Raw genomic sequence first — 22,306 nt, 5'->3', positions numbered from 1 at the left:
ATGTTCCGGAATGTTTGTGACACAGAAGTGTTCTTTGATGAGTCATAAAGGAAGGAGTTCTGTTTTGGTAGTGTTACCCCTCCGTCTCCATGATGGACATTTCTTGATGTTTGAGTTAGCAATAAGTTCTGAGACTGATTTTGATATCGGCGCACGTTGTTTAATCTAGTTAGCTAATAAAGTTTGTAGATTTTTTTTTTTTGCATTTTTAGTGTTGATAAAGAGGAGCAGCAATGTCAAAATGTTACCATGGCGTTCCACAGAGGTCAACGACACTCTCCCTCCCTCTCTCTCCGACTTAGCTTTGTTGTGTCCATAAGAAGTCCAGTCCTCAGGCCCAACTGACAGACACAGGTCTGCATATAACATCACAGGTTTGAGGGTTGGAAGGAGGAAGGAACCAGGTTAATAACAACGTATAGTCACTTTCTTATGTGCAGTAAAAACAAAGAAATCAAGTCCTTAAAATCCATCCAAGGAAAGATCCGCTTCCCCACCTGAGTTATCCAACACACTGAAATGCCGTTCCAGCGTTTCAGTATCTCCTTCCCTGAAGTCCTCTAGGGTCACTGTTTCAACTCCACTTCTAGATAGTCAAAGTCCAGTTCCTGGGTTTTGTACCCATCCCAGCGCTAAGACCCAGCCCAGGCTAATTGACCGAATTGTGATAGGTGATAGGTTGATTGTTTAAGACAGGTAGGTTAGTGCAGGGCTGGAGGAACATGATATAGCTTGTCAAGACTGGAGCTAAAGCACCATGCAATACATATATCACCCCCAGGCCTTAAAACAAAATATACCCATCTCTCTCTCTCTCTCTCTCTCTCTCTCTCTGTCTGTCTCTCTCTGTCTCTCTCTCTGTCTCTGTCTCTGTCTCTGTCTGTCTCTCTGTCTCTGTCTCTGTCTCTGTCTCTCTCTGTCTCTGTCTCTGTCTCTGTCTCTGTCTCTCTCTGTCTCTGTCTCTGTCTCTGTCTCTCTTATTATTTCCCAAATGTTCATAAACCATTTTACCCTGTTTTATCCTTTCTCCCTCCCTCCCTCCCTCCTTTCTTTCTTTCTTTCTTTCTTTCTTTCTTTCTTTCTTTCTTTCTTTCTTTCTTTCTTTCTTTCTTTCTTTCTTTCTTTCTTTCTTTCTTTCTTTCTTTCTTTCTTTCTTTCTTTCATCCCTCCATCCAAATACACTTCTCTACAAATCTGTTTCCTAATTGCGCATAACTTCACCTAATGTTACTTTCTATATTTTTTTTAATCATTGATTATATTACATAACTTTTCAATTTAGTCATACATAGTTTTGTATATTTATTGGAAAACAAAAGGAATAGATATTATAAACTTTTTTTTGGCAGCTTCTGTACTTCTTTCTCTCCCAGAAAGTTCTGACAACTGACAACAAAACGACAAAGAGAAGGAATCGGAATTCTGAATGTTCCTTTTTAGAGTTCAAAGGAGACCTCCGACATTCCAAGACATCAGTAGAATGAAAAAAAAGGAAACTAAACCCCTCTCAGTCTCCCATCCTCATTTGTTATTTCTGTCATATCCTCCATCCATCCTCCTCTTCACTCTCCTTTCTCCTCCATGCCTCCCTTCCTCCTTCCTCCTTGCTTCGTCCAATCCAGATCAACGATCTACACCGCGGCTCCCGGTAGCTCTTCCGTCTTGATGTCGGCTAGGAGATCGGATGAAATCTCATTCTGGTTAGAATCCAGACCGTAGAACTTCACCTTCAACCCGTCCACCGGATGAACCACCGGCACCGTCACCACTCTAGGAAAATTCCGGGTCGCCAACTCAAACCGGCTGGTGCTGGCCAGCTCGATGGCCAGTATACGGAGGAAGAGAGTGGCGAGCTGTTTCCCGAGACAGGAGCGGATGCCGCCGCCGAACGGGAGGTAGTGGAAGCGTCCCTCCTTGTCCTCGCAGCGTTCCTGGGAGAAGCGGTCGGGGTCAAAGGCGTCCACGTCCTTGAAGACGGAGGAGGTATCGTGTGTGTCTCTGATGCTGTACATCACACTCCAACCCTTCGGGATCTGTACCCCCTGGGGACGGAGAGACTCATTTAGAAACAGCACATTTTCACTTAACAACGTGCTGAGAGACAAGAGACAAGAGACCAGAGAAGAGACAAGACAAGAGACCAGACAAGAGACCAGACAAGAGACAAGACAAGAGACCAGACAAGAGACCAGACAAGAGACAAGACAAGAGACCAGACAATAGACCAGACAAGAGACAAGAGACCAGACAAGAGACCAGACAAGAGACAAGACAAGAGACCAGACAAGAGACAAGAGACCAGACAAGAGACCAGACAAGAGACAAGACAAGAGACCAGACAAGAGACAAGACAAGAGACCAGAGAAGAGACAAGACAAGAGACCAGACAAGAGACCAGACAAGAGACCAGACAAGAGACCAGACAAGAGACAAGACAAGAGACCAGACAAGAGACCAGACAAGAGACCAGACAAGAGACCAGACAAGAGACAAGACAAGAGACAAGACAAGAGACAAGAGACAAGACAAGAGACCAGACAAGAGACAAGACAAGAGACCAGACAAGAGACAAGAGACCAGACAAGAGACCAGACAAGAGACAAGAGACAAGACAAGAGACCAGACAAGAGACAAGAGACCAGACAAGAGACCAGACAAGAGACAAGAGACAAGAAAAGAGACCAGACAAGAGACAAGAGACAAGAGACAAGACAAGAGACCAGACAAGAGACAAGAGACCAGACAAGAGACCAGACAAGAGACAAGAGACAAGACAAGAGACCAGACAAGAGACAAGAGACCAGACAAGAGACCAGACAAGAGACAAGACAAGAGACCAGACAAGAGACAAGAGACCAGACAAGAGACCAGACAAGAGACAAGAGACCAGACAAGAGACCAGACAAGAGACAAGACAAGAGACCAGACAAGAGACAAGAGACCAGACAAGAGACCAGACAAGAGACAAGAGACCAGACAAGAGACAAGACAAGAGACCAGACAAGAGACCAGACAAGAGACCAGACAAGAGACCAGACAAGAGACCAGACAAGAGACAAGACAAGAGACAAGACAAGAGACCAGACAAGAGACCAGACAAGTGACCAGACAAGAGACAAGAGACCAGACAAGAGACCAGACAAGAGACAAGACAAGAGACCAGACAAGAGACAAGAGACAAGAGACAAGACAAGAGACCAGACAAGAGACAACAGACCAGACAAGAGACCAGACAAGAGACAAGAGACAAGACAAGAGACCAGACAAGAGACAAGAGACCAGACAAGAGACAAGAGACCAGACAAGAGACCAGACAAGAGACAAGAGACAAGACAAGAGACCAGACAAGAGACAAGACAAGAGACCAGACAAGAGACCAGACAAGAGACAAGACAAGAGAACAGACAAGAGACAAGAGACCAGACAAGAGACCAGACAAGAGACAAGACAAGAGACCAGACAAGAGACAAGACAAGAGACCAGACAAGAGACCAGACAAGAGACCAGACAAGAGACCAGACAAGAGACAAGACAAGAGACAAGACAAGAGTCCAGACAAGAGACAAGAGACCAGACAAGAGACCAGACAAGAGACAAGACAAGAGACCAGACAAGAGAAAAGAGACCAGACAAGAGACCAGACAAGAGACCAGACAAGAGACAAGAGACCAGACAAGAGACAAGAGACCAGACAAGAGACCAGACAAGAGACAAGAGACAAGACAAGAGACCAGACAAGAGACAAGAGACCAGACAAGAGACCAGACAAGAGACAAGACAAGAGACCAGACAAGAGACAAGAGACCAGACAAGAGACCAGACAAGAGACAAGAGACCAGACAAGAGACCAGACAAGAGACAAGACAAGAGACCAGACAAGAGACAAGAGACCAGACAAGAGACCAGACAAGAGACAAGAGACCAGACAAGAGACAAGACAAGAGACCAGACAAGAGACAAGAGACAAGACAAGAGACCAGACAAGAGACAAGACAAGAGACCAGACAAGAGACCAGACAAGAGACAAGACAAGAGAACAGACAAGAGACAAGAGACCAGACAAGAGACCAGACAAGAGACAAGACAAGAGACCAGACAAGAGACAAGACAAGAGACCAGACAAGAGACCAGACAAGAGACCAGACAAGAGACCAGACAAGAGACAAGACAAGAGACAAGACAAGAGTCCAGACAAGAGACAAGAGACCAGACAAGAGACCAGACAAGAGACAAGACAAGAGACCAGACAAGAGAAAAGAGACCAGACAAGAGACCAGACAAGAGACCAGACAAGAGACAAGAGACCAGACAAGAGACAAGAGACCAGACAAGAGACCAGACAAGAGACAAGAGACAAGACAAGAGACCAGACAAGAGACAAGAGACCAGACAAGAGACCAGACAAGAGACAAGACAAGAGACCAGACAAGAGACAAGAGACCAGACAAGAGACCAGACAAGAGACAAGAGACCAGACAAGAGACCAGACAAGAGACAAGACAAGAGACCAGACAAGAGACAAGAGACCAGACAAGAGACCAGACAAGAGACAAGAGACCAGACAAGAGACAAGACAAGAGACCAGACAAGAGACCAGACAAGAGACCAGACAAGAGACCAGACAAGAGACCAGACAAGAGACAAGACAAGAGACAAGACAAGAGACCAGACAAGAGACCAGACAAGTGACCAGACAAGAGACAAGACAAGAGACAAGAGACCAGACAAGAGACCAGACAAGAGACAAGACAAGAGACCAGACAAGAGACAAGAGACAAGAGACAAGACAAGAGACCAGACAAGAGACAACAGACCAGACAAGAGACCAGACAAGAGACAAGAGACAAGACAAGAGACCAGACAAGAGACAAGAGACCAGACAAGAGACAAGAGACCAGACAAGAGACCAGACAAGAGACAAGAGACAAGACAAGAGACCAGACAAGAGACAAGACAAGAGACCAGACAAGAGACCAGACAAGATACAAGACAAGAGAACAGACAAGAGACAAGAGACCAGACAAGAGACCAGACAAGAGACAAGACAAGAGACCAGACAAGAGACAAGACAAGAGACAAGACAAGAGTCCAGACAAGAGACAAGAGACCAGACAAGAGACCAGACAAGAGACAAGACAAGAGACCAGATAAGAGAAAAGAGACCAGACAAGAGACCAGACAAGAGACAAGACAAGAGACCAGACAAGAGACAAGACAAGAGACCAGAGAAGAGACAAGACAAGAGACCAGACAAGAGACCAGACAAGAGACCAGACAAGAGACCAGACAAGAGACAAGACAAGAGACCAGACAAGAGACCAGACAAGAGACCAGACAAGAGACAAGACAAGAGACCAGACAAGAGACAAGAGACCAGACAAGAGACAAGACAAGAGACCAGACAAGAGACAAGAGACCAGACAAGAGACAAGACAAGAGACCAGACAAGAGACCAGAAAAGAGACAAGACAAGAGACAAGACAAGAGACCAGACAAGAGACCAGACAAGAGACAAGACAAGAGACCAGACAAGAGACAAGAGACCAGACAAGAGACAAGACAAGAGACCAGACAAGAGACAAGAGACCAGACAAGAGACCAGACAAGAGACCAGAGAAGAGACAAGACAAGAGACCAGACAAGAGACCAGACAAGAGACCAGACAAGAGAGCAGACAAGATACAAGACAAGAGACCAGACAAGAGACCAGACAAGAGACCAGACAAGAGACCAGACAAGAGACAAGACAAGAGACAAGACAAGAGACAAGAGACAAGACAAGAGACCAGACAAGAGACAAGACAAGAGACCAGACAAGAGACAAGAGACCAGACAAGAGACCAGACAAGAGACAAGAGACAAGACAAGAGACCAGACAAGAGACAAGAGACCAGACAAGAGACCAGACAAGAGACAAGAGACAAGAAAAGAGACCAGACAAGAGACAAGAGACAAGAGACAAGACAAGAGACCAGACAAGAGACAAGAGACCAGACAAGAGACCAGACAAGAGACAAGAGACAAGACAAGAGACCAGACAAGAGACAAGAGACCAGACAAGAGACCAGACAAGAGACAAGACAAGAGACCAGACAAGAGACAAGAGACCAGACAAGAGACCAGACAAGAGACAAGAGACCAGACAAGAGACCAGACAAGAGACAAGACAAGAGACCAGACAAGAGACAAGAGACCAGACAAGAGACCAGACAAGAGACAAGAGACCAGACAAGAGACAAGACAAGAGACCAGACAAGAGACCAGACAAGAGACCAGACAAGAGACCAGACAAGAGACCAGACAAGAGACAAGACAAGAGACAAGACAAGAGACCAGACAAGAGACCAGACAAGTGACCAGACAAGAGACAAGACAAGAGACAAGAGACCAGACAAGAGACCAGACAAGAGACAAGACAAGAGACCAGACAAGAGACAAGAGACAAGAGACAAGACAAGAGACCAGACAAGAGACAACAGACCAGACAAGAGACCAGACAAGAGACAAGAGACAAGACAAGAGACCAGACAAGAGACAAGAGACCAGACAAGAGACAAGAGACCAGACAAGAGACCAGACAAGAGACAAGAGACAAGACAAGAGACCAGACAAGAGACAAGACAAGAGACCAGACAAGAGACCAGACAAGAGACAAGACAAGAGAACAGACAAGAGACAAGAGACCTGACAAGAGACCAGACAAGAGACAAGACAAGAGACCAGACAAGAGACAAGACAAGAGACCAGACAAGAGACCAGACAAGAGACCAGACATGAGACCAGACAAGAGACCAGACAAGAGACAAGACAAGAGACAAGACAAGAGTCCAGACAAGAGACAAGAGACCAGACAAGAGACCAGACAAGAGACAAGACAAGAGACCAGACAAGAGAAAAGAGACCAGACAAGAGACCAGACAAGAGACAAGACAAGAGACCAGACAAGAGACAAGACAAGAGACCAGAGAAGAGACAAGACAAGAGACCAGACAAGAGACCAGACAAGAGACCAGACAAGAGACCAGACAAGAGACAAGACAAGAGACCAGACAAGAGACCAGACAAGAGACCAGACAAGAGACAAGACAAGAGACCAGACAAGAGACAAGAGACCAGACAAGAGACAAGACAAGAGACCAGACAAGAGACAAGAGACCAGACAAGAGACAAGAGAAGAGACCAGACAAGAGACCAGACAAGAGACAAGACAAGAGACAAGACAAGAGACCAGACAAGAGACCAGACAAGAGACAAGACAAGAGACCAGACAAGAGACAAGAGACCAGACAAGAGACAAGACAAGAGACCAGACAAGAGACAAGAGACCAGACAAGAGACCAGACAAGAGACAAGACAAGAGACCAGACAAGAGACAAGACAAGAGACCAGAGAAGAGACAAGACAAGAGACCAGACAAGAGACCAGACAAGAGACCAGACAAGAGACCAGACAAGAGACAAGACAAGAGACCAGACAAGAGACCAGACAAGAGACCAGACAAGAGACCAGACAAGAGACAAGACAAGAGACCAGACAAGAGACAAGAGACCAGACAAGAGACAAGACAAGAGACCAGACAAGAGACAAGAGACCAGACAAGAGACAAGACAAGAGACAAGACAAGAGACAAGACAAGAGACAAGACAAGAGACCAGACAAGAGACCAGACAAGAGACCAGACAAGAGACAAGACAAGAGACAAGAGACCAGACAAGAGACCAGACAAGAGACAAGACAAGAGACCAGACAAGAGACAAGAGACAAGAGACAAGACAAGAGACCAGACAAGAGACAAGAGACCAGACAAGAGACCAGACAAGAGACAAGAGACCAGACAAGAGACCAGACAAGAGACAAGACAAGAGACCAGACAAGAGACAAGAGACAAGAGACAAGACAAGAGACCAGACAAGAGACAAGAGACCAGACAAGAGACCAGACAAGAGACAAGAGACAAGACAAGAGACCAGACAAGAGACAAGAGACCAGACAAGAGACCAGACAAGAGACAAGAGACCAGACAAGAGACCAGACAAGAGACCAGACAAGAGACAAGACAAGAGACCAGACAAGAGACCAGACAAGAGACAAGACAAGAGACCAGACAAGAGACAAGAGACCAGACAAGAGACAAGACAAGAGACCAGACAAGAGACCAGACAAGAGACCAGACAAGAGACCAGACAAGAGACCAGACAAGAGACAAGACAAGAGACAAGACAAGAGACCAGACAAGAGACCAGACAAGAGACAAGACAAGAGACCAGACAAGAGACAAGAGACCAGACAAGAGACCAGACAAGAGACAAGACAAGAGACCAGACAAGAGACAAGACAAGAGACCAGAGAACAGACAAGACAAGAGACCAGACAAGAGACCAGACAAGAGACCAGACAAGAGACCAGACAAGAGACAAGACAAGAGACCAGACAAGAGACCAGACAAGAGACCAGACAAGAGACCAGACAAGAGACAAGACAAGAGACAAGACAAGAGACAAGAGACAAGACAAGAGACCAGACAAGAGACAAGACAAGAGACCAGACAAGAGACAAGAGACCAGACAAGAGACCAGACAAGAGACAAGAGACAAGACAAGAGACCAGACAAGAGACAAGAGACCAGACAAGAGACCAGACAAGAGACAAGAGACAAGACAAGAGACCAGACAAGAGAAAAGAGACAAGAGACAAGACAAGAGACCAGACAAGAGACAAGAGACCAGACAAGAGACCAGTGACAAGACAAGAGACCAGACAAGAGACAAGAGACCAGACAAGAGACCAGACAAGAGACAAGACAAGAGACCAGACAAGAGACAAGAGACCAGACAAGAGACCAGACAAGAGACAAGAGACCAGACAAGAGACCAGACAAGAGACAAGACAAGAGACCAGACAAGAGACAAGAGACCAGACAAGAGACCAGACAAGAGACAAGAGACCAGACAAGAGACAAGACAAGAGACCAGACAAGAGACAAGAGACCAGACAAGAGACAAGACAAGAGACCAGACAAGAGACCAGACAAGAGACCAGACAAGAGACCAGACAAGAGACCAGACAAGAGACAAGACAAGAGACAAGACAAGAGACCAGACAAGAGACCAGACAAGAGACAAGACAAGAGACCAGACAAGAGACAAGAGACAAGAGACAAGACAAGAGACCAGACAAGAGACAAGAGACCAGACAAGAGACCAGACAAGAGACAAGAGACAAGACAAGAGACCAGACAAGAGACCAGACAAGAGACAAGAGACCAGACAAGAGACCAGACAAGAGACAAGAGACAAGACAAGAGACCAGACAAGAGACAAGAGACCAGACAAGAGACCAGACAAGAGACAAGAGACCAGACAAGATACAAGAGACAAGAGACAAGAGACAAGAGACAAGACAAGAGACCAGACAAGAGACAAGAGACCAGACAAGAGACCAGAGACAAGACAAGAGACCAGACAAGAGACAAGACAAGAGACCAGACAAGAGACAAGACAAGAGACCAGACAAGAGACAAGAGACCAGACAAGAGACCAGACAAGAGACAAGACAAGAGACCAGACAAGAGACAAGAGACCAGACAAGAGACCAGACAAGAGACAAGAGACCAGACAAGAGACCAGACAAGAGACAAGACAAGAGACCAGACAAGAGACAAGAGACCAGACAAGAGACCAGACAAGAGACCAGACAAGAGACAAGACAAGAGACCAGACAAGAGACAAGAGACCAGACAAGAGACCAGACAAGAGACAAGACAAGAGACCAGACAAGAGACAAGACAAGAGACCAGACAAGAGACCAGACAAGAGACCAGACAAGAGACCAGACAAGAGACCAGACAAGAGACAAGACAAGAGACAAGACAAGAGACCAGACAAGAGACAAGAGACCAGACAAGAGACCAGACAAGAGACAAGAGACCAGACAAGAGACCAGACAAGAGACAAGACAAGAGACCAGACAAGAGACCAGACAAGAGACAAGAGACCAGACAAGAGACCAGACAAGAGACAAGACAAGAGACCAGACAAGAGACAAGAGACCAGACAAGAGACCAGACAAGAGACAAGACAAGAGACCAGACAAGAGACAAGACAAGAGACCAGAGAAGAGACAAGAGACCAGACAAGAGACCAGACAAGAGACCAGACAAGAGACCAGACAAGAGACCAGACAAGAGACAAGACAAGAGACCAGACAAGAGACCAGACAAGAGACCAGACAAGAGACAAGACAAGAGACAAGACAAGAGACCAGACAAGAGACAAGACAAGAGACCAGACAAGAGACAAGAGACCAGACAAGAGACCAGACAAGAGACAAGAGACAAGACAAGAGACAAGAGACCAGACAGAGACCAGACAAGAGACAAGACAAGACCAGACAAGAGACAAGAGACAAGAGACAAGACAAGAGACCAGACAAGAGACAAGAGACCAGACAAGAGACCAGACAAGAGACAAGAGACAAGACAAGAGACCAGACAAGAGACAAGAGACCAGACAAGAGACAAGACAAGAGACCAGACAAGAGACAAGAGACCAGACAAGAGACCAGACAAGAGACAAGACAAGAGACCAGACAAGAGACAAGAGACCAGACAAGAGACCAGACAAGAGACAAGAGACCAGACAAGAGACAAGACAAGAGACCAGACAAGAGACAAGAGACCAGACAAGAGACAAGACAAGAGACCAGACAAGAGACCAGACAAGAGACCAGACAAGAGACAAGACAAGAGACAAGACAAGAGACCAGACAAGAGACCAGACAAGAGACCAGACAAGAGACCAGACAAGAGACAAGACAAGAGACAAGACAAGAGACCAGACAAGAGACCAGACAAGAGACCAGACAAGAGACAAGACAAGAGACAAGAGACCAGACAAGAGACCAGACAAGAGACAAGACAAGAGACCAGACAAGAGACAAGAGACCAGACAAGAGACCAGACAAGAGACAAGACAAGAGACCAGACAAGAGACAAGACAAGAGACCAGAGAAGAGACAAGACAAGAGACCAGACAAGAGACCAGACAAGAGACCAGACAAGAGACCAGACAAGAGACCAGACAAGAGACAAGACAAGAGACCAGACAAGAGACAAGACAAGAGACAAGAGACAAGACAAGAGACCAGACAAGAGACAAGACAAGAGACCAGACAAGAGACCAGACAAGAGACCAGACAAGAGACAAGAGACAAGACAAGAGACCAGGCAAAGAGACAAGAGACCAGACAAGAGACAAAGACAAGAGACAAGACAAGAGACCAGACAAGAGACAAGAGACAAGAGACAAGACAAGAGACCAGACAAGAGACAAGAGACCAGACAAGAGACCAGACAAGAGACAAGAGACAAGACAGAGACAAGAGACCAGACAAGAGACCAGACAAGAGACAAGACAAGAGACCAGACAAGAGACAAGAGACCAGACAAGAGACAGAAGAGACAAGACAAGAGACCAGACAAGAGACAAGACAAGAGACCAGAGAAGAGACAAGAAGAGACCAGACAAGAGACCAGACAAGAGACCAGACAAGAGACCAGACAAAGAGAAGACAAGAGACAAGACAAGAGACCAGACAAGAGACAAGACAAGAGACAAGAGACAAGACAAGAGACCAGACAAGAGACAAGACAAGAGACCAGACAAGAGACAAGAGACCAGACAAGAGACCAGACAAGAGACAAGAGACAAGACAAGAGACCAGGCAAGAGACAAGAGACCAGACAAGAGACCAGACAAGAGACAAGAGACAAGACAAGAGACCAGACAAGAGACAAGAGACAAGAGACAAGACAAGAGACCAGACAAGAGACAAGAGACCAGACAAGAGACCAGACAAGAGACAAGAGACAAGACAAGAGACCAGACAAGAGACAAGAGACCAGACAAGAGACCAGACAAGAGACCAGACAAGAGACAAGACAAGAGACCAGACAAGAGACAAGAGACCAGACAAGAGACCAGACAAGAGACAAGAGACCAGACAAGAGACAAGACAAGAGACCAGACAAGAGACAAGAGACCAGACAAGAGACAAGACAAGAGACCAGACAAGAGACCAGACAAGAGACCAGACAAGAGACCAGACAAGAGACAAGACAAGAGACAAGACAAGAGACCAGACAAGAGACCAGACAAGAGACCAGACAAGAGACCAGACAAGAGACCAGACAAGAGACAAGACAAGAGACCAGACAAGAGACAAGAGACCAGACAAGAGACCAGACAAGAGACAAGACAAGAGACCAGACAAGAGACAAGACAAGAGACCAGACAAGAGACCAGACAAGAGACCAGACAAGAGACCAGACAAGAGACAAGACAAGAGACAAGACAAGAGACCAGACAAGAGACAAGAGACCAGACAAGAGACCAGACAAGAGACAAGAGACCAGACAAGAGACCAGACAAGAGACAAGACAAGAGACCAGACAAGAGACCAGACAAGAGACAAGAGACCAGACAAGAGACCAGACAAGAGACAAGACAAGAGACCAGACAAGAGACAAGAGACCAGACAAGAGACAAGACAAGAGACCAGACAAGAGACAAGACAAGAGACCAGAGAAGAGACAAGACAAGAGACCAGACAAGAGACCAGACAAGAGACCAGACAAGAGACCAGACAAGAGACAAGACAAGAGACCAGACAAGAGACCAGACAAGAGACCAGACAAGAGACCAGACAAGAGACAAGAGACCAGACAAGAGACCAGACAAGAGACAAGACAAGAGACCAGACAAGAGACAAGAGACCAGACAAGAGACCAGACAAGAGACAAGACAAGAGACCACACAAGAGACAAGACAAGAGACCAGAGAAGAGACAAGACAAGAGACCAGACAAGAGACCAGACAAGAGACCAGACAAGAGACCAGACAAGAGACAAGACAAGAGACCAGACAAGAGACAAGAGACCAGACAAGAGACCAGACAAGAGACAAGACAAGAGACCAGACAAGAGACAAGACAAGAGACCAGAGAAGAGACAAGACAAGAGACCAGACAAGAGACCAGACAAGAGACCAGACAAGAGACCAGACAAGAGACCAGACAAGAGACAAGACAAGAGACAAGAGACAAGACAAGAGACCAGACAAGAGACAAGACAAGAAAAAAGACAAGAGACAAGAGACCAGACAAGAGACCAGACAAGAGACAAGAGACAAGACAAGAGACCAGAGAACAGACAAGACAAGAGACCAGACAAGAGACCAGACAAGAGACCAGACAAGAGACCAGACAAGAGACAAGACAAGAGACCAGACAAGAGACCAGACAAGAGACCAGACAAGAGACCAGACAAGAGACAAGACAAGAGACAAGACAAGAGACAAGAGACAAGACAAGAGACCAGACAAGAGACAAGACAAGAGACCAGACAAGAGACAAGAGACCAGACAAGAGACCAGACAAGAGACAAGAGACAAGACAAGAGACCAGACAAGAGACAAGAGACCAGACAAGAGACCAGACAAGAGACAAGAGACAAGAGACAAGACAAGAGACCAGACAAGAGACAAGAGACCAGACAAGAGACCAGTGACAAGACAAGAGACCAGACAAGAGACAAGAGACCAGACAAGAGACCAGACAAGAGACAAGACAAGAGACCAGACAAGAGACAAGAGACCAGACAAGAGACCAGACAAGAGACAAGAGACCAGACAAGAGACCAGACAAGAGACAAGACAAGAGACCAGACAAGAGACAAGAGACCAGACAAGAGACCAGACAAGAGACAAGAGACCAGACAAGAGACAAGACAAGAGACCAGACAAGAGACAAGAGACCAGACAAGAGACAAGACAAGAGACCAGACAAGAGACCAGACAAGAGACCAGACAAGAGACCAGACAAGAGACCAGACAAGAGACCAGACAAGAGACAAGACAAGAGACAAGACAAGAGACCAGACAAGAGACCAGACAAGAGACAAGACAAGAGACCAGACAAGAGACAAGAGACAAGAGACAAGACAAAGACCAGACAAGAGACAAGAGACCAGACAAGAGACCAGACAAGAGACAAGAGACAAGACAAGAGACCAGACAAGAGACCAGACAAGAGACAAGAGACCAGACAAGAGACCAGACAAGAGACAAGAGACAAGACAAGAGACCAGACAAGAGACAAGAGACCAGACAAGAGACAGACAAGAGACAAGAGACCAGACAAGAGACCAGACAAGAGACAAGAGACAAGAGACAAGACAAGAGACCAGACAAGAGACAAGAGACCAGACAAGACCAGAGACAAGACAAAGACCAGACAAGAGACAAGAGACCAGACAAAGAGACAAGAGACAAGACAAGAGAGACCAGACAAGAGACCAGACAAGAGACCAGACAAGAGACAAGACAAGAGACCAGACAAGAGACAAAGACCAGACAAGAGACCAGACAAGAGACAAGAGACAAGACAAGAGACCAGACAAGAGACAAGACAAGAGACCAGACAAGAGACCAGACAAGAGACAAGAGACCAGACAAGAGACCAGACAAGAGACAAGACAAAGACCAGACAAGACAAGAGACCAGACAAGAGACCAGACAAGAGACAAGACAAGAGACCAGACAAGAGACAAGACAAGAGACCAGACAAGAGACCAGACAAGAGACCAGACAAGAGACCAGACAAGAGACCAGACAAGAGACAAGACAAGAGACAAGACAAGAGACCAGACAAGAGACAAGAGACCAGACAAGAGACCAGACAAGAGACCAGACAAGAGACAAGACAAGAGACCAGACAAGAGACCAGACAAGAGACAAGAGACCAGACAAGAGACCAGACAAGAGACAAGACAAGAGACCAGACAAGAGACAAGAGACAACAAGAGACCAGACAAGACAAGACAAGAGACCAGACAAGAGACAAGACAAGAGACCAGAGAAGAGACAAGACAAGAGACCAGACAAGAGACCAGACAAGAGACCAGACAAGAGACCAGACAAGAGACAAGACAAGAGACCAGACAAGAGACCAGACAAGAGACCAGACAAGAGACCAGACAAGAGACAAGACAAGAGACAAGACAAGAGACAAGAGACCAGACAAGAGACCAGACAAGAGACAAGACAAGAGACCAGACAAGAGACAAGAGACAAGAGACAAGACAAGAGACCAGACAAGAGACAAGAGACCAGACAAGAGACCAGACAAGAGACAAGAGACAAGACAAGAGACCAGACAAGAGACCAGACAAGAGACAAGAGACCAGACAAGAGACCAGACAAGAGACAAGAGACAAGACAAGAGACCAGACAAGAGACAAGAGACCAGACAAGAGACCAGACAAGAGACAAGAGACCAGACAAGATACAAGAGACAAGAGACAAGAGACAAGACAAGAGACCAGACAAGAGACAAGAGACCAGACAAGAGACCAGAGACAAGACAAGAGACCAGACAAAGACCAGACAAAGACCAGACAAGAGACAAGACAAGAGACCAGACAAGAGACAAGAGACCAGACAAGAGACCAGACAAGAGACAAGACAAGAGACCAGACAAGAGACAAGAGACCAGACAAGAGACCAGACAAGAGACAAGAGACCAGACAAGAGACCAGACAAGAGACAAGACAAGAGACCAGACAAGAGACAAGAGACCAGACAAGAGACCAGACAAGAGACCAGACAAGAGACAAGACAAGAGACCAGACAAGAGACAAGAGACCAGACAAGAGACCAGACAAGAGACAAGACAAGAGACCAGACAAGAGACAAGACAAGAGACCAGACAAGAGACCAGACAAGAGACCAGACAAGAGACCAGACAAGAGACAAGAGACAAGACAAGACAAGACAAGACAAGAGACAAGACAAGAGACAAAGACAAGAGACAAAGACCAGACAAGAGACCAGACAAGAGACAAGACAAGACCAGACAAGAGACCAGACAAGAGACAAGAGACCAGACAAGAGACCAGACAAGAGACAAGACAAGAGACCAGACAAAGAGACCAGACAAAGACCAGACAAGAGACAAGACAAGAGACCAGACAAGAGACAAGACAAGAGACCAGACAAGACAAGACAAGAGACCAGACAAGAGACAAGAGACCAGACAAGAGACAAGACAAGAGACAAGACAAGAGACCAGACAAGACCAGACAAGAGACCAGACAAGAGACAAGACAAAGACAAGACAAGAGACAAGACCAGACAAGAGACCAGACAAGAGACAAGACAAAGACCAGACAAGAGACAAGAGACCAGACAAGAGACCAGACAAGACAACCAGACAAGACAAGACCAGACAAGAGACAAGAGACCAGACAAGAGACCAGACAAGAGACAAGAGACAAGACAAGAGACCAGACAAGAGACAAGACAAGAGACCAGACAAGAGACAAGAGACCAGACAAGAGACCAGACAAGAGACAAGAGACAAGACAAGAGACCAGACAAGAGACAAGAGACCAGACAAGAGACCAGACAAAGAGACAGACAAGAGACAAGAGACCAGACAAGAGACCAGACAAGAGACAAGACAAGAGACCAGACAAGAGACAAGAGACCAGACAAGAGACCAGACAAGAGACAAAGACCAGACAAAGACAAGAAGAGACCAGACAAGAGACAAGAGACCAGACAAGAGACAAGACAAGAGACCAGACAAGAGACCAGACAAGAGACCAGACAAGAGACCAGACAAGAGACAAGACAAGAGACAAGACAAGAGACCAGACAAGAGACCAGACAAGAGACAGACAAGAGACCAGACAAGAGACAAGACAAGAGACAAGACAAGAGACCAGACAAGAGACAGAAGAGACCAGACAAGACAAGACAAGACAAGAGACCAGACAAGAGACCAGACAAGAGACAAGACAAGAGACCAGACAAGAGACAAGAGACCAGACAAGAGACCAGACAAGAGACAAGACAAGAGACCAGACAGAGACAAGACAAGAGACCAGAGAAGAGACAAGACAAAGACCAGACAAGAGATCAAGAGACAGACAAGAGACCAGACAAGAGACCAGACAAGAGACAAGACAAAGACCAGACAAAGACAAGACAAGAGACCAGACAAGACAAGAGACCAGACAAAGACAAGACAAGAGACCAGACAAGAGACAAGAGACCAGACAAGAGACCAGACAAGACAAGAGACAAGACAAGAGAGGCAGAGACAAGAGACCAGACAAGAGACCAGACAAGAGACAAGAGACAAGACAAGAGACCAGACAAGAGACAAGAGACAAGAGACAAGACAAGAGACCAGACAAGAGACAAGAGACCAGACAAGAGACCAGACAGACAAGAGACAAGAGACCAGACAAGAGACAAGAGACCAGACAAGAGACAAGAGACCAGACAAGAGACAAGACAAGAGACCAGACAAGAGACAGAGACCAGACAAGAGACCAGACAAGAGACAAGAGACACCAGACAAGAGACAAGACAAGAGACAGACAAGAGACCAGACAAGAGACAAGACAAGAGACAGAAGAGACCAGACAAGAGACCAGAAGAGACAAGACAAGAGACAAGACAAGAGACCAGACAAGAGACAGACAAGAGACCAGAGACCAGACAAGAGACCAGACAAGAGACAAGACAAAGAGAAGAGACAAGAGACCAGACAAGAGACCAGACAAGAGACAAGACAAGAGACAAGACAAGAGACAAGACAAGAGACAAGAGACAGACAAGAGAGAGACAAGAGACAAGAGACCAGACAAGAGACAAGACAAGAGACCAGACAAAGACAAGAGACAAGACAAGAGACCAGACAAGAGACCAGACAAGAGACAAGAGACCAGACAAGAGACAAGACAAGAGACAAGAGACCAGACAAGAGACCAGACAAGAGACAAGAGACAAGACAAGAGACCAGACAAGAGACAAAGACAGAGAGACCAGACAAGAGACCAGACAAGAGACAAGAGACAAAAGAGACAAAGACCAGACAAGAGACAAGACAAGAGACAAGAGACAAGACAAGAGACCAGACAAGAGACAGACAGAGAGAGACCAGACAAGAGACAAGACAAGAGACCAGACAAGAGACAAGAGACAGACAAGAGACCAGACAAGAGACAAAGACAAGACAAGAGACAAAGACAAGAGACAAGACAAAGACCAGACAAGAGACAAGACAAGAGACCAGACAAGAGACAAGACAAGAGACCAGACAAAGAGACAAGAGACAAGACAAGAGACCAGACAAGAGACAAGAGACCAGACAAGACCAGACAAGAGACAAGAGACCAGACAAGAGACCAGACAAAGACAAGAGACAAGAGACAAGAGACAAGACAAGAGACCAGACAAGAGACAAGAGACCAGACAAGAGACAGACAAGAGACAAGACAAGAGACCAGACAAGAGACAGAGACAGACAAGAGACCAGACAAGAGACCAGACAAGAGACAAGACAAGAGACCAGACAAGAGACCAGACAAGAGACCAGACAAGAGACAAGACAAGAGACCAGACAAGAGACAAGAGACCAGACAAGAGACCAGACAAGAGACCAGACAAGAGACCAGACAAGAGAAGACAAGAGACAAGACAAGAGACCAGACAAGAGACAAGACAAGAGACCAGACAAGAGACAAGACAAGAGACCAGACAAAGACAGACAAAGAGACCAGACAAGAGACAAGACAAGAGACCAGACAAGAGACAAGACAAGAGACCAGACAAGAGACAAGACAAGAGACAAGACAAAGACAAGACAAGAGACCAGACAAAGAGACAAGACAAGAGACCAGACAAGAGACAAGACAAAGAGACCAGACAAGAGACAAGACAGACAAGACAAGAGACCAGACAAGAGACAAGACAAGAGACCAGACAAGACAAGAGACAGACAAGAGACCAGACAAGAGACCAGACAAGAGACAAGACAAGAGACCAGACAAGAGAAGAGACAAGACAAGAGACCAGACAAGAGACCAGACAAGAGACAAGACAAGACAAGAGACCAGACAAGAGACCAAGACAAGAGACAAGACAAGAGACAAGACAAGAGACCAGACAAGAGACAAGAGAGACAAGAGACCAGACAAGAGACAAGAGACCAGACAAGAGACCAGACAAGAGACAAGAGACCAGACAAGAGACCAGACAAGAGACCAGACAAGAGACAAGACAAGAGACAAGACAAGAGACAAGAGACAAGACAAGAGACCAGACAAGAGACCAGACAAGAGACCAGACAAGAGACAGACAAGACAAGAGACCAGACAAGAGACCAGACAAGAGACAAGAGACCAGACAAGAGACCAGACAAGAGACAAGAGACAAGACAAGAGACAAGACAAGAGACAGACAAGAGACAGACAAGAGACAAGACAAGAGACCAGACAAGACAAGACAAGAGACCAGACAAGAGACCAGACAAGAGAGACAGAAGAGACCAGACAAGAGACAAGACCAGAGACCAGACAAGAGACCAGACAAGAGACCAGACAAGAGACAAGACAAGAGACAAGACAAGAGACCAGACAAGAGACCAGACAAGAGACAAGACAGACAAGAGACCAGACAAGAGACAAGACAAAGACCAGACAAGACAAGAGACCAGACAAGAGACAAGAGACCAGACAAGAGACCAGACAAGAGACAAGAAGAGACCAGACAAGAGACAGACAAGAGACAAGACAAGAAGAGACCAGACAAGAGACAGACAAGAGACAAGAGACAAGACCAGACAAGAGACCAGAGAAGAGACAAGACAAGAGACCAGACAAGAGACAGACAGAGAAGAGACAAGAGACCAGACAAGAGACCAGACAAAGAGACAAGAGACAGACAGAGACAAGACAAGAGACCAGACAAGACCAGACAAGAGACAAGACAAGAGACCAGACAAGAGACAAGACAAGAGACCAGACAAGAGACAAGAGACAAGACAAGAGACCAGACAAAGAGACAAGAGACCAGACAAGAGACCAGACAAGAGACAAGACAAAGACCAGACAAGAGACCAGACAAGAGACCAGACAAGAGACAAGAGACAAGAGACAAGACAAGAGACCAGACAAGAGACAAGAGACAAGACAAGAGACAGACAAGAGACAAGAGACCAGACAAGAGACCAGACAAGAGACAAGACAAGAGAGACCAGACAAGAGACAAAAGACCAGACAAGAGACAAGAGACAAGACAAGAGACCAGACAAGAGACAAGAGACAAGAGACAAGAGACCAGACAAGAGACAAAGACCAGACAAGAGACAGACAAGACAAGAGACAAGACAAGAGACCAGACAAGAGACAAGACAAGAGACCAGACAAGAGACCAGACAAGAGACCAGACAAGAGACCAGACAAGAGACAAGACAAGAGACAAGACAAGAGACCAGACAAGAGACAAGACAAAGAGAGACCAGACAAGAGACAAGACAAAGAGACAAAAGAGACAAGACAAGAGACCAGACAAGAGACAAAGACAAGAGACAAGACAAGAGACCAGACAAGACAAGAGACCAGACAAGAGACCAGACAAGAGACCAGACAAGAGACCAGACAAGAGACAAGAGACCAGACAAGACAAGACCAGACAAAGAGACAAAGACAAAGACAAGAGACCAGACAAGAGACAAAGACAAGAGACAGAAGAGAGACCAGACAAGAGACAAGAGACCAGACAAGAGACCAGACAAGAGACCAGACAAGAGACCAAGACAAGAGAAGAGACAGACAAGAGACAAGACAAGAGACCAGACAAGAGACCAGACAAAGAGACAAGAGACAAGACAAGAGACCAGACAAAGAGACAAGACAAGAGACCAGACAAGAGACAAGACAGAAGACCAGACAAGAGACCAGACAAGAGACAAGAGACAAGAGACCAGACAAAGAGACCAGACAAAGAGACAAGAGACCAGACAAGAGACAAGACAAGAGACCAGACAGAGACCAGACAAGAGACAAGACAAGAGACAGACAGACAGAAGAGACAAAGACCAGACCAGACAAGAGACCAGACAAGAGACCAGACAAGAGACAAGACAAGAGAGACCAGACAGACAAGAGACCAGACAAGAGACAAGAGACAAGACAAGAGACAAGACAAGAGACCAGACAAGAGACAAGAGACCAAGACAAGAGACCAGACAAAGACCAGACAAGAGACCAGACAAGAGACAAGACAAGAGACCAGACAAGAGACAAGAGACCAGACAAAGACCAGACAAGAGACAAGAGACAAGACAAGAGACCAGACAAAGAGACAAGAGACCAGACAAGAGACCAGACAAGAGACAAGAGACCAGACAAGAGACCAGACAAGAGACCAGACAAGAGACAGACAGACAAAGACCAGACAAGAGACCAGACAAGAGACAAGACAAGAGACCAGACAAAGAGACAAGACAAGAGACCAGACAAGAGACCAGACAAGAGACAGACAAGACAAGAGACCAGACAAGACCAGACAAGAGACCAGACAAGAGACCAGACAAGAGACCAGACAAGAGACAAGAGACAAGACAAGAGACCAGACAAGAGACACCAGACAAGAGACCAGACAAGAGACCAGACAAGAGACCAAGACAAGAGACAAGACAAGAGACAAGACAAGAGACCAGACAAAGAGACCAGACAAGAGACCAGACAAGAGACCAGACAAGAGACAAGACAAGAGACCAGACAAGACCAGACAAGAGACAAGACAAGAGACCAGACAAGAGACAAGACAAGAGACAAGAGACAGACAAGAGACCAGACAAAGAGACAAGAGACCAGACAAGAGACCAGACAAGAGACAAGAGACCAGACAAGAGACCAGACAAGAGACAAGAAGACAAGACAGACAAGAGACCAGACAAGAGACAAGACAAGAGACCAGACAAGAGACAAAGACAAGACAAGAGACCAGACAAGAGAAGACAAGAGACCAGACAAGAGACCAGACAAGAGACCAGACAAGAGACAAGACAAGAGAGACAGAGACAAGAGACAAGACAAGAGACCAGACAAGAGACAAGAGACCAGACAAGAGACAAGACAAGAGACCAGACAAGAGACAAGAGACCAGACAAGAGACCAGACAAGAGACAAGAGACAAGACAAGAGACCAGACAAGACAAGACCAGACAAGAGACAGAGACAAGAGACCAGACAAGAGACAAGACAAGAGACAAGACAAGAGACAGACAAGAGACAAGACAAGAGACCAGACAAGAGACCAGACAAGAGACCAGACAAAGACAAGACAAGAGACCAGACAAGAGAAGACAAGAGACCAGACAAGAGACAAGAGACCAGACAAGAGACCAGACAAGAGACAAGAGACCAGACAAGAGACCAGACAAGAGACCAGAC

At 46.4% G+C, this 22,306-nt stretch overlaps 1 pseudogene; it reads right to left on the bottom strand.

Moving 5' to 3' along the window:
• Nucleotides 1–1,171: 1,171 nt before the first annotated feature.
• The window catches only part of LOC135572975 (cytochrome P450 26B1-like), a 66,307-nt pseudogene continuing 45,172 nt past the window's right edge, over nt 1,172–22,306 (bottom strand).

The sequence above is a fragment of the Oncorhynchus nerka genome, linkage group LG8 (genome assembly GCF_034236695.1).
Source record: "Oncorhynchus nerka isolate Pitt River linkage group LG8, Oner_Uvic_2.0, whole genome shotgun sequence".
In the NCBI taxonomy this organism is placed as follows: domain Eukaryota; kingdom Metazoa; phylum Chordata; class Actinopteri; order Salmoniformes; family Salmonidae; genus Oncorhynchus; species Oncorhynchus nerka.
This window is presented reverse-complemented; position numbering and strand designations above follow the sequence as displayed.